At 33.2% G+C, this 8,996-nt stretch overlaps 1 long non-coding RNA gene and 1 other non-coding gene across 2 annotated transcripts; one reads left to right on the top strand and one right to left on the bottom strand.

The window, feature by feature from the left end:
• The first annotated feature begins 565 nt into the window (after positions 1-565).
• On the top strand, positions 566-670 carry LOC149526250 (small nucleolar RNA R71). Its single transcript, XR_016352213.1, has one exon. It is a non-coding gene; the product is annotated as a small nucleolar RNA R71 (small nucleolar RNA).
• A 39-nt stretch (positions 671-709) lies between these two features.
• On the bottom strand, positions 710-2,195 carry LOC110428484 (uncharacterized). Its single transcript, XR_002446460.1, has 2 exons — positions 2,077-2,195; positions 710-1,126 (listed from the first exon to the last, which is right to left on the bottom strand). It is a non-coding gene; the product is annotated as an uncharacterized LOC110428484 (long non-coding RNA).
• Between the last annotated feature and the right edge of the window lie 6,801 nt (positions 2,196-8,996).

Here is an 8,996-nt window from a genome sequence, read left to right as displayed (position 1 = left end):
AGTCTTTGTCATGAATTGCATGAACATACCTTCCATTGAAGGCTTTTTCTCTGGCATAAGGCCTCTAGATGGAAATCCAAGAGGGAAGTTTGACTTAACCACTGATGAAGACCCTTGCTTGTTATTCCATGAAAAATTAAAATGAGTCCTCCAACTAGGATTATAAATGTTGGAATAGGGATTGTTTTATTGCCTATTTCCAACTAATTGACAAGACTCAGAATAGGTAGAAAAATTGTCATTGGAATGTCTTTCCCCATAAAATTCACATGTCATAAAGGATTTTTGAACAACATTAACACTCAATTTATCTATTTTCATTGCGAGAAAGTCCAATTGTGTAGAGATAGTGTTTATCACATCTAATTCATGAATTCCAGTAATTTTTTTGGTACCTAATCTTTCAGATGGCTATTGATAATTATTAGAAGCTATCTCTTTAAGCAAATCATAAGCCTCATCAATGGATTTACTTATGAGTGGACCTCCAGTAGTAGCATCAATGGTAGTTCTAAAAGGTCCTAACAAACCATTATAAAAAGTCTAAACTTGCAACCACTTAGGTAATCCATGGTGAAGACACCTTTTTATCAAATCCTTATATCTCTCCCAAGCCTCATATAGTGATTCACAATCAAATTACATGAAAAAAGTGATATCATTTCACTTTTTTGTTGACTTAACAGGTGGGAAAAATTTTACTAAGAAATTTTAGCCAAATCATCCCAAGTATTAATGGAACCAGCAGGAAGTGAATTTAACCAAATCTTTACTTTATCTCTCAATGAAAAAGGGAAAAGCCTCTATCTTATGGCATCATCTGTAATACCATTAGCCTGGAATGTATCGTATATTTCCAAGAAATTTACAATATGAGTATTCGAATCATTATTAAGCAAACCCAAGTTGAATAGCAGTCTGAATCATCTACATGATTGATGGCTTAATTTCAAAGTTGTTGGCTTGAATAAGAGGTCTTCATATAGTAGAGTGGAGATTTTATACTCGTGGGATAGCATAATCCCTCAAAGGATTGGTTTCTTCCTCTTGTATATCAGCCATTGTTTTAGTTAGAGCAAAAGCCTTTTTATTATTCTTCCGAAGTCTTCGAAAAGGTTTTCGATTTCTGGATCAAAAGGAACAATTTCCAAATTTCAGGCTCTTCGCATACAGTGACCATAGGTACCCAAATTTAAAGAAAAGAAAGGTCTAGATTGAAATTAAGAATGCTTGGTATTAATATTAACAAGAAAGAACTAAAAATCAATTCGTCGGCAACGGCGTAAAAAACTTTTTTCAATTTTCTACTTACACAAGTGCACTATCGTAAAGATAATATAGAGATGAGTAGAGTGTCAATCCCATAGAGAATTGAATTAATCCATATTGTTAACTGCTAAAATTAACACACCATAATTTTATCTAAATAATTAAAAAAAATTAAAACTAATAACTAAAACTTAATATATCAGCAAATTTACTTCTAGTAATTACAGGACCTAAGGTTCTGATATCCTTCAATACTTCATCTGAATATTGTCTCTCTCTCTTAACTCAGTTTAATGGATTATGTTGCTAACCTAGAGTCCTAAATTATTTGCAAGTATCTATCGAGTTTCTCATAAAATACATCTCCCAATTAATTTACTATATGTCTATGCAAATTATATTGAAGAAAGATTCATTAAGTTTGTGCTTTAATTTTGGCTACGTATGGCTTATAAGTAGATGTCTACCCTATATGCAAATCAAACCACCTAATCAACTAAGTGCATTTGATCATACGTTATTCTATTCAAGGTCTACCTAAATCCTCTTTGTCAAGGCTTAACCTAGGTTTCCAATTCAATCAAATTGGTGGCCAGTCAACTAGAAGTATTAAGAACATAATAAAATAAATAACTTAAATCCATCAAACATAAGTAAAAGAGAGATAAATAATTCAAACTACATATTGAGTTCAATCATAATCTTAGATTAATGAATTAGTTTCCCATCAAGTCACACATTATCATTAAATAAAATTTAAACATTAAAACTAAGAGAAGAAGAGGGCAACAAAAAGATAGAAAAAACCAAGGATTGTGTTCTTGATCTCCAAATCTCCTTGAATCCTTCAAGTTCCTCTTAATGTCAATGACTTTGTAGCTTGACTCTCAATTGTCAATATAGCATTTTGTTTTTTTTCCTTTTTTTCTCCTTTTTTTAAAAGTCCTCTGAAAGGTTATTTTTATAGGCTTTAAAGTTAGGCCAAGTTGGGTGAAGAAAGAAGTCAATTTCAGCTAGGATTCCTCATTAGACTATGAGAGTCACAACCTTGCCCAATTAATTAACAGAAATCATAATTGCTCTAGAACTGCTATAGTGTGTCAAGTTCGTTAAGATTTTTGACTACTTTCCAGGCCAAACTGGGTGAAGTAGTAAACATGAATGTTGTATATTTTTCTCTTATCTTTCCAATGGTCTAAGAATAATCTCATTTTGATCACTGTAGAGAGAGTTATTTCTTAAATACCAAAACATGTGAAGTAAAAGTCTACACCTCGAAATTGCTTTCCTTTTTTCATTAAAATTCTTCTTTCATCAAATACCTACAAAAGCACAAATAAGTTAGTAACAACCTATCTTAACTACATTAACACCAAATTAAGTATAAAATTAAGTAAAATTAGATTGACTCACCTAAATTAATTATTTTAAAATAATTAAATAAAATTTACTAATTTTTATATATTACTACAAGAACTAAGCTAAATCACTATCAAAATTAAGCCCAAATAACTCTATATCATAGGGTTATCACTTATGCACAACTAGAACACTCATTGATGTTGAAAAGGGAGAACTTACCTTACGAGTGCAAGATCGAAAGGTAACATTTAATATCTTTCGTGCTTAAAAATTCACTTATGTTCATGATGAGTGTTTTGTAGTAAGTGCGGTAGATAAAGTCATGAGTGAATTTTTCATAAAAGAGCATCCTAAAGATCCTCTTAAAGTATCATTGATTTCTAAAGCTAAGCCCATTAATGATGAAGTTGTAGACAGTGTCTATGCATTGAATGCTCTTTCTCTAGTATTGGGAGTTAGGTTTGAATTGTTAGATTTAACTTCCCCTTCATCCTAACCAGTGAAACCTTGAATTGTGGTCCCTTTGAAGTTAGAACTCAATCCACTACTAAAACACTTGAGGTATGCATACCTTGGAAACTCATCCACTTTTCTAGTTATTGTTGTATCTGATATTACCAACTAGTAGGAAGAAAAGTTACTGAGAGTTTTGAGAGAGCACAAAAAGGCATTGGGGTAATCCATAGCAGATATAAAGGGGAAAAGCATTGTCATGGATGAAGGTTGTTACCCTAAGACTGTAACACCTTGTACTCTCATATAAAAGCCAATAAGACCTTATCAATAAGACGAAGTGTCAATTGACATAAATTTAAGTGCCAAAGAGTGATGACGGGTGAAAAGAATATTTTGAAATAAAATAATATTAAAATATTAATATTTTATCTATTGTTGAAATTAGTCATGAAAGAGGACTATATGACTAGTCTAATGTGGCAGAAGAAGTAAGATAGAATTTTGAAGAAAAACAATGTTAGTGGGGCTCACGTGTCTTTATTAAATAAAGCTTAAATGGGTAAGTATATATTTAAATATTATGATGACACTTTGGTGAGGTGTAAATTTTATATTTTATTTGTACACATGTAAAGGAAGGAAAATAGAAGGAAATTGAAATTAAAGAAATGTAGGAAGGACTAAATTGTAAAGGATGAAAAGTTTGGAGGGTCAAATGATAAATAAGAAAAAGTTTGAGGACTTATATGCAATTTCAATATGTGAAGTTAAATGGATATTAACTAACCAAGGAAAGTTAGATATGTGAAATAATGAGATGTGCATGTGAATTCACTATTACGTGCAAATTATAGTAGGCAAAAAGGAAAAAGTTAGTGGGGAACATGTGGGATGCCCATCGTGTGAAGTAAAAGGAAGAATAATACTAAATCTATTTGCATATAGTGAGATTGGCGCATTAGGTGGCCAATTGAGGAAAAAAAATGTGAGTTGCATGTGATTCGAATAGATTAATGAATGACTAAATAAAATATAAGGTAAAGGTGATGCATGAAATAGGATTGGAGGAATAAGGTGGTGTATGAAATAAATAATAAAAGAAGAAAAGATAGGATAGTGAAGGTGGCGGATAGAGAAGTAAGGTGAGGATAGATAATAGATTAATGAGCAAGGGAGAAAATTAGTGCATGAAATTTGAGTGGGGGATGAAATGGTCTAGTGCGAAGTAAGGGATAAATAAAGAGATTTGAGTTGATGGAGGAACTTGGGAGAATCCACCATACCAAAGAAAAAACAAACAAAGTGAGTTTGCCTTAAGAAAAGCTACACCTTTGAGAGGAAAAAAATAGAATCGGCATTGAGAGAAAAAGAGGGAAGAAAGGAGAAAGAAGAAAAGATAAAGGAGAAAGAAGAAAAAGGCTTGGTGGAGGCTCGGGTTTGGAGAAGAATGGAGAAAATCGAGAGGTTTTCTCTTACATGCCATTGTTGAAGCTTGAAAGAGAAAGTGGAGGTTCGGCTTGGAGATTTTAAGGTATGAAAAGTAAAGGTTGTCATTTTGTTTGAATGCATGCTTTGTAAACCAATTGTAATGTGAGATTTTGCTTATGGTAGTAAGGTTCTTCAAGGATTCAGAGAATCAGGTGCATGCATGCGGGTTGATCTTAAAAGTATGGTTATTTAAAGCAAGGCAAATGATGGGTAAGTGCTTGAAACCTTAAAATCATGGATGGAAAGGAAAGTAAGATAGATATTGATTACTTCTACTTTTGATAGCAATGGTGATAGAAGATGTGAGGAGTTGTGATTTATGTGAGGGATTCAAGTGAAAGAAATTTGGAAGGTAAACATGCAGTGTGGGTACTTTATGCCATATAGGACTTGCTTGGTTAAAGTTCATAGACTGCATGTTAGATTAAGGTGAATAATAAGCATAAAAGATGTGAAATTTGACTAAGATTTGTTAATTAAGATGCTGTCCCTACATGGGTGTGATTAAGTATAAATACGAAAATAGACGCAATGAAGAAATAGATTATTATGAGGGATTTTGGGACATAAAGAAAACTAATAATATGGTATATAGAATAGGGAATATGATTGGATTTGTGGTGACATTCACTAAATAAATTAAGTTTAACTTGCTGTTAGGAAGTGTATAAGTAAGGAAAGTTTTCCATGGTAGCATACCAGAGGAGGTAATGGGCGACCGACGGGTAAGAATAGCTAGAGACGCACCTGAACCAATAGCAACGTAGTGTCTCGCTATTGTGAGGTGAATAGGAGGTGTCTATTTCAAAAAGGTTCCATAATATATAGAATGATGTTTTATATACTATTATTCGTGAAAGATTTATAAACTATTATTGTGGAAAGCATGAACTAGTAGAAATGCTATGCAATTGTCGATGCCATGACATTTGAAATTGTTTTGAATATATATATATATATATATATATATAAGTTATATATGTAAAGGGTTCTAAAAATCGAGAAACAAGCTCTTTAACATGATTTATGTCAAAATGTGCCTTATTGTTTGTGTGATGTGCATTCATGAATAGAATACATATTCACCATGCTGATTTGATATTTAAACCTCATGCAAAGATTTTATATTATAAAGTCTTACAGAAGGGTTTTATCATGTTACCATGAATGGTATTTTGGAAATGGATTTGAAATAAGCTTTTGAGAACCCAACTTCTTTTTTAAATGGTTTTATCAAACTAGGAGATTCAAGAATAGGTCGAATGTCACATCGGGATAGTGTGACCCTTGTGCACAAGTAAGCTCTAGTTAGAGAACTTTGGAGTCATCGACGAGCTGTTAGACGTGGTTAGGTCAAGGTTTGTGATATATATACAATGTAAGGCCACAGGATGATATACGTGGCTAGGCCACAAGTTGACATACATGGTTGCAGCCACATGATTTCTTCAATGTTGGTCAATATCATTGAGACTACCATGGCTGTAGGAGTTTGGTGGAGGGGGGCCTCTTGGATGTTATTACATGAAAGCGGGTCCATGAGTTGATCACTATGATTACCTACTCGAGAGTGATATCTCTTTGGGTTTTCAAACATGTATTTTTTTGCATGGTGAGAATTATAAGTTTTTTCGCAACCCCCTTAATTATACTACGACTTTATATTTAATTCCTCGAGGATGAGGTAATTTGCGAATTTATCTATAATCTTTGATAATGCTTGATTTCATGGGAGCATGTGTGTTTATGTTGGATTGATTTGAGTTAACCAATTAAATGATTTCAAGGGTAGAAATCTTTCACTTGCACTAATTTTGATACATTTATTTTTAAAGGATTATGTTGCATTAAAATTCTTGTTTTTTTTTTCATGTAAGGCACAAATCTCCCTTTTGAGTTGAATTGTTTATAAATACTCTTATGTTTTAAATTCAATCCTTTTGTCCCTAGTTTGTTTCCCATCTATGCCTTGCTCATGGAACCGATGATCATTGAGTCTGTGAGACTCACGCCCTTATCTTTTTTTCAATAGATAAGTGATCAGCTCAAGTGTATTGCCCAACATATCTTGACTTGCTGCATCATAGGTAATGGCATATTTTAGACTTCCACTTCGAGTCACTCCGTTGCATAGGTGTTATGTTGCGTAAACAGTTAGACTTATAAAAATTATTAGCTAATCAAAAATGTATTTTCTAAAACCATGTGGTTGTGTAATCAACACTAAGTGTGATGTTGAAATTATCTTGGATTTTGTTAGATTTGGTTATTAGTAGCTAGTTGCTATTTCTTAATACCATTGTTTATTCAGTTTACATAAAAGATAGTGTTATTAAAAGTTGGTAGAATTCTCAATGATGGTTACAAGTAGAACGTAATGATAAAATCCAAGTCGATTTATATATGAATTAGAATGTTCGATTAAAAATTCACAGAAATCTCAACTAAGGATTGTTCAGAATTTGGAGGGTTTTCTCGCAAGTCTCGAATGTCGGTAACAATTGGGAAGAAGGTTATTACAATGACAACCTCCAAAGTGATTTTGTTTATGGCCAAACCCTTTAGCAAATTGAAACATAATTGAGCCACATCCAATAGATTAAACCAATTTCTCTAGTTTGCTTGTATGGAGTGTTGTAAATATTCTTTTAGTAGTCCATTGAAGTGTTCTGTTTGACCATCTGTTTGTGGATGATAACTGAAGGAGATTTGAGTTCTAATACTAATAGCTTGGAAAGCTCTTTCTAGAAGAAACCAGCAAACCATGGATCTTTGTCACTGATAATGCTTTTAGGTATGCCCTAGTACTTTACCACATGTTTGAAAACTATGCAAGTTGTTTCTTCTACAAAGCCTAACTTCTATACTAGGATAAATGTAGCGTACTTTGAAAAACAATCGACTACCACAAAAATTGCTGTCATGTCTCCCATTATAAGAAGCCTTACTATGAAATCAAGAGAAATGCTTTACCATGGCTAACTTAGAACTAGTAATGGTTCAGGCATTTTCTCCAATTTCTATTTCTCTACTTTATCCTATTGACAAATAAGGTAGGTCTTGGTATCCATCACATCTTGCTGCATATGGGGCCAAAAGTAACCTTGTTTCAACAATGCCATTATGCATTGCGAACTTGAATGTTTTACCCAAATAGTGTCATGACATTCTCGCACCAACTTTTTTCTTAACTTTCTAGCTCTTGGAATGAATATTCATGGCCTTTTTGTTAGTAAGAGTCCATTTTCTACCCAAAAGTACTTAAACTTCTTACTTTCTACCAATTTCATGATGGTAATGGCTTAAGGGTCTCATTTTAAGTTTTGTTCAATAAGGTTGCAAATATCCGTAATAACTCCACTCCTTAGCCTTTCTGCTAACGGTGTTGACCACTTGATTTGCCTTCTCGAACTTGTACTCAAAGTAGAAATCAAACTTGGCTAAGACTACCTACCATCTTGCTTGTTTAGTTGTAAGTTTCAACTAAGTGAAAGAGTGACTAATTGCAACATTGTCTGTCTTAACCATGAACTGAGACCCTAATAAGTAGTGTTGCCTTAGTTGTAAGTAATGAATTATAGCTAAGAGTTCTTTTTCTTGCGCCATGTGTCTCCTTTTAGCTTCATTTCACTTTTGACTCTCAAATGCAGCTGAATGTTTCGCTTGCAATCATACCCCTCCAAGAGCAAAGTCTGACACATACGTTTGTACCTTGAATGGTTTTTCAATATCTGGGAGTGTTAGGACAGGATCCATCATCATCATTTCTTTCAAAATTTTGAAAGCTTCTTAGAATTGAGGTGTCTAGTCCCATTATTATCCTTTTTTAAGCAGCTTTGTAAGTACCACCATTCTTTTTGAATACCTATCCATAAACTTTCGATAATAATTGACTGTCCCTAAGAGTGAGTGAAGCTCAGTTCTATTCTTAGGGGTGACCCACTCTATGATAGCTTTCACTTTTTACATATCCCTCTGGATGCATACTTGTTCAATTATGTGGCTAAGAAACTAAATTCGGGTTTATGTGAATGCACATTTCTCTCTTTCCACATATAATTAGTTGTTGCGTAACCATTGGAAAACTTGTCACAAATGCCATTAATGCTCATCTAAGATTGAACTATACACCATGAACTTGCTTGGATAATCATAGAAAACCTGATTCATCAATGTGCAAAAAGTGATAAGAGGATTGGCTAGTCTAAAAGGCATAAAAAGAAATTTAAATGCACCATATTGTGTCACATAGGTGGTTTTTAGTTCATCTCCATCAACCACTCTTACTTGGTGGTAGCCCAATCTCAGATATAATTTAAAAAAGTACTTTGCATGACTTAGCTGGTCAAAAAGATCTGTTATAAGACGAATTGTATATTTATTCTTGATTGTGACTTTGTTCAAAGTCCAATAATCCATGC

The sequence above is a fragment of the Theobroma umbraticum genome, unplaced genomic scaffold, assembly GCF_002168275.2.
Source record: "Theobroma umbraticum cultivar Fairchild unplaced genomic scaffold, ASM216827v3 scaffold_299.0, whole genome shotgun sequence".
Taxonomy (NCBI): domain Eukaryota; kingdom Viridiplantae; phylum Streptophyta; class Magnoliopsida; order Malvales; family Malvaceae; genus Theobroma; species Theobroma umbraticum.
This window is presented reverse-complemented; position numbering and strand designations above follow the sequence as displayed.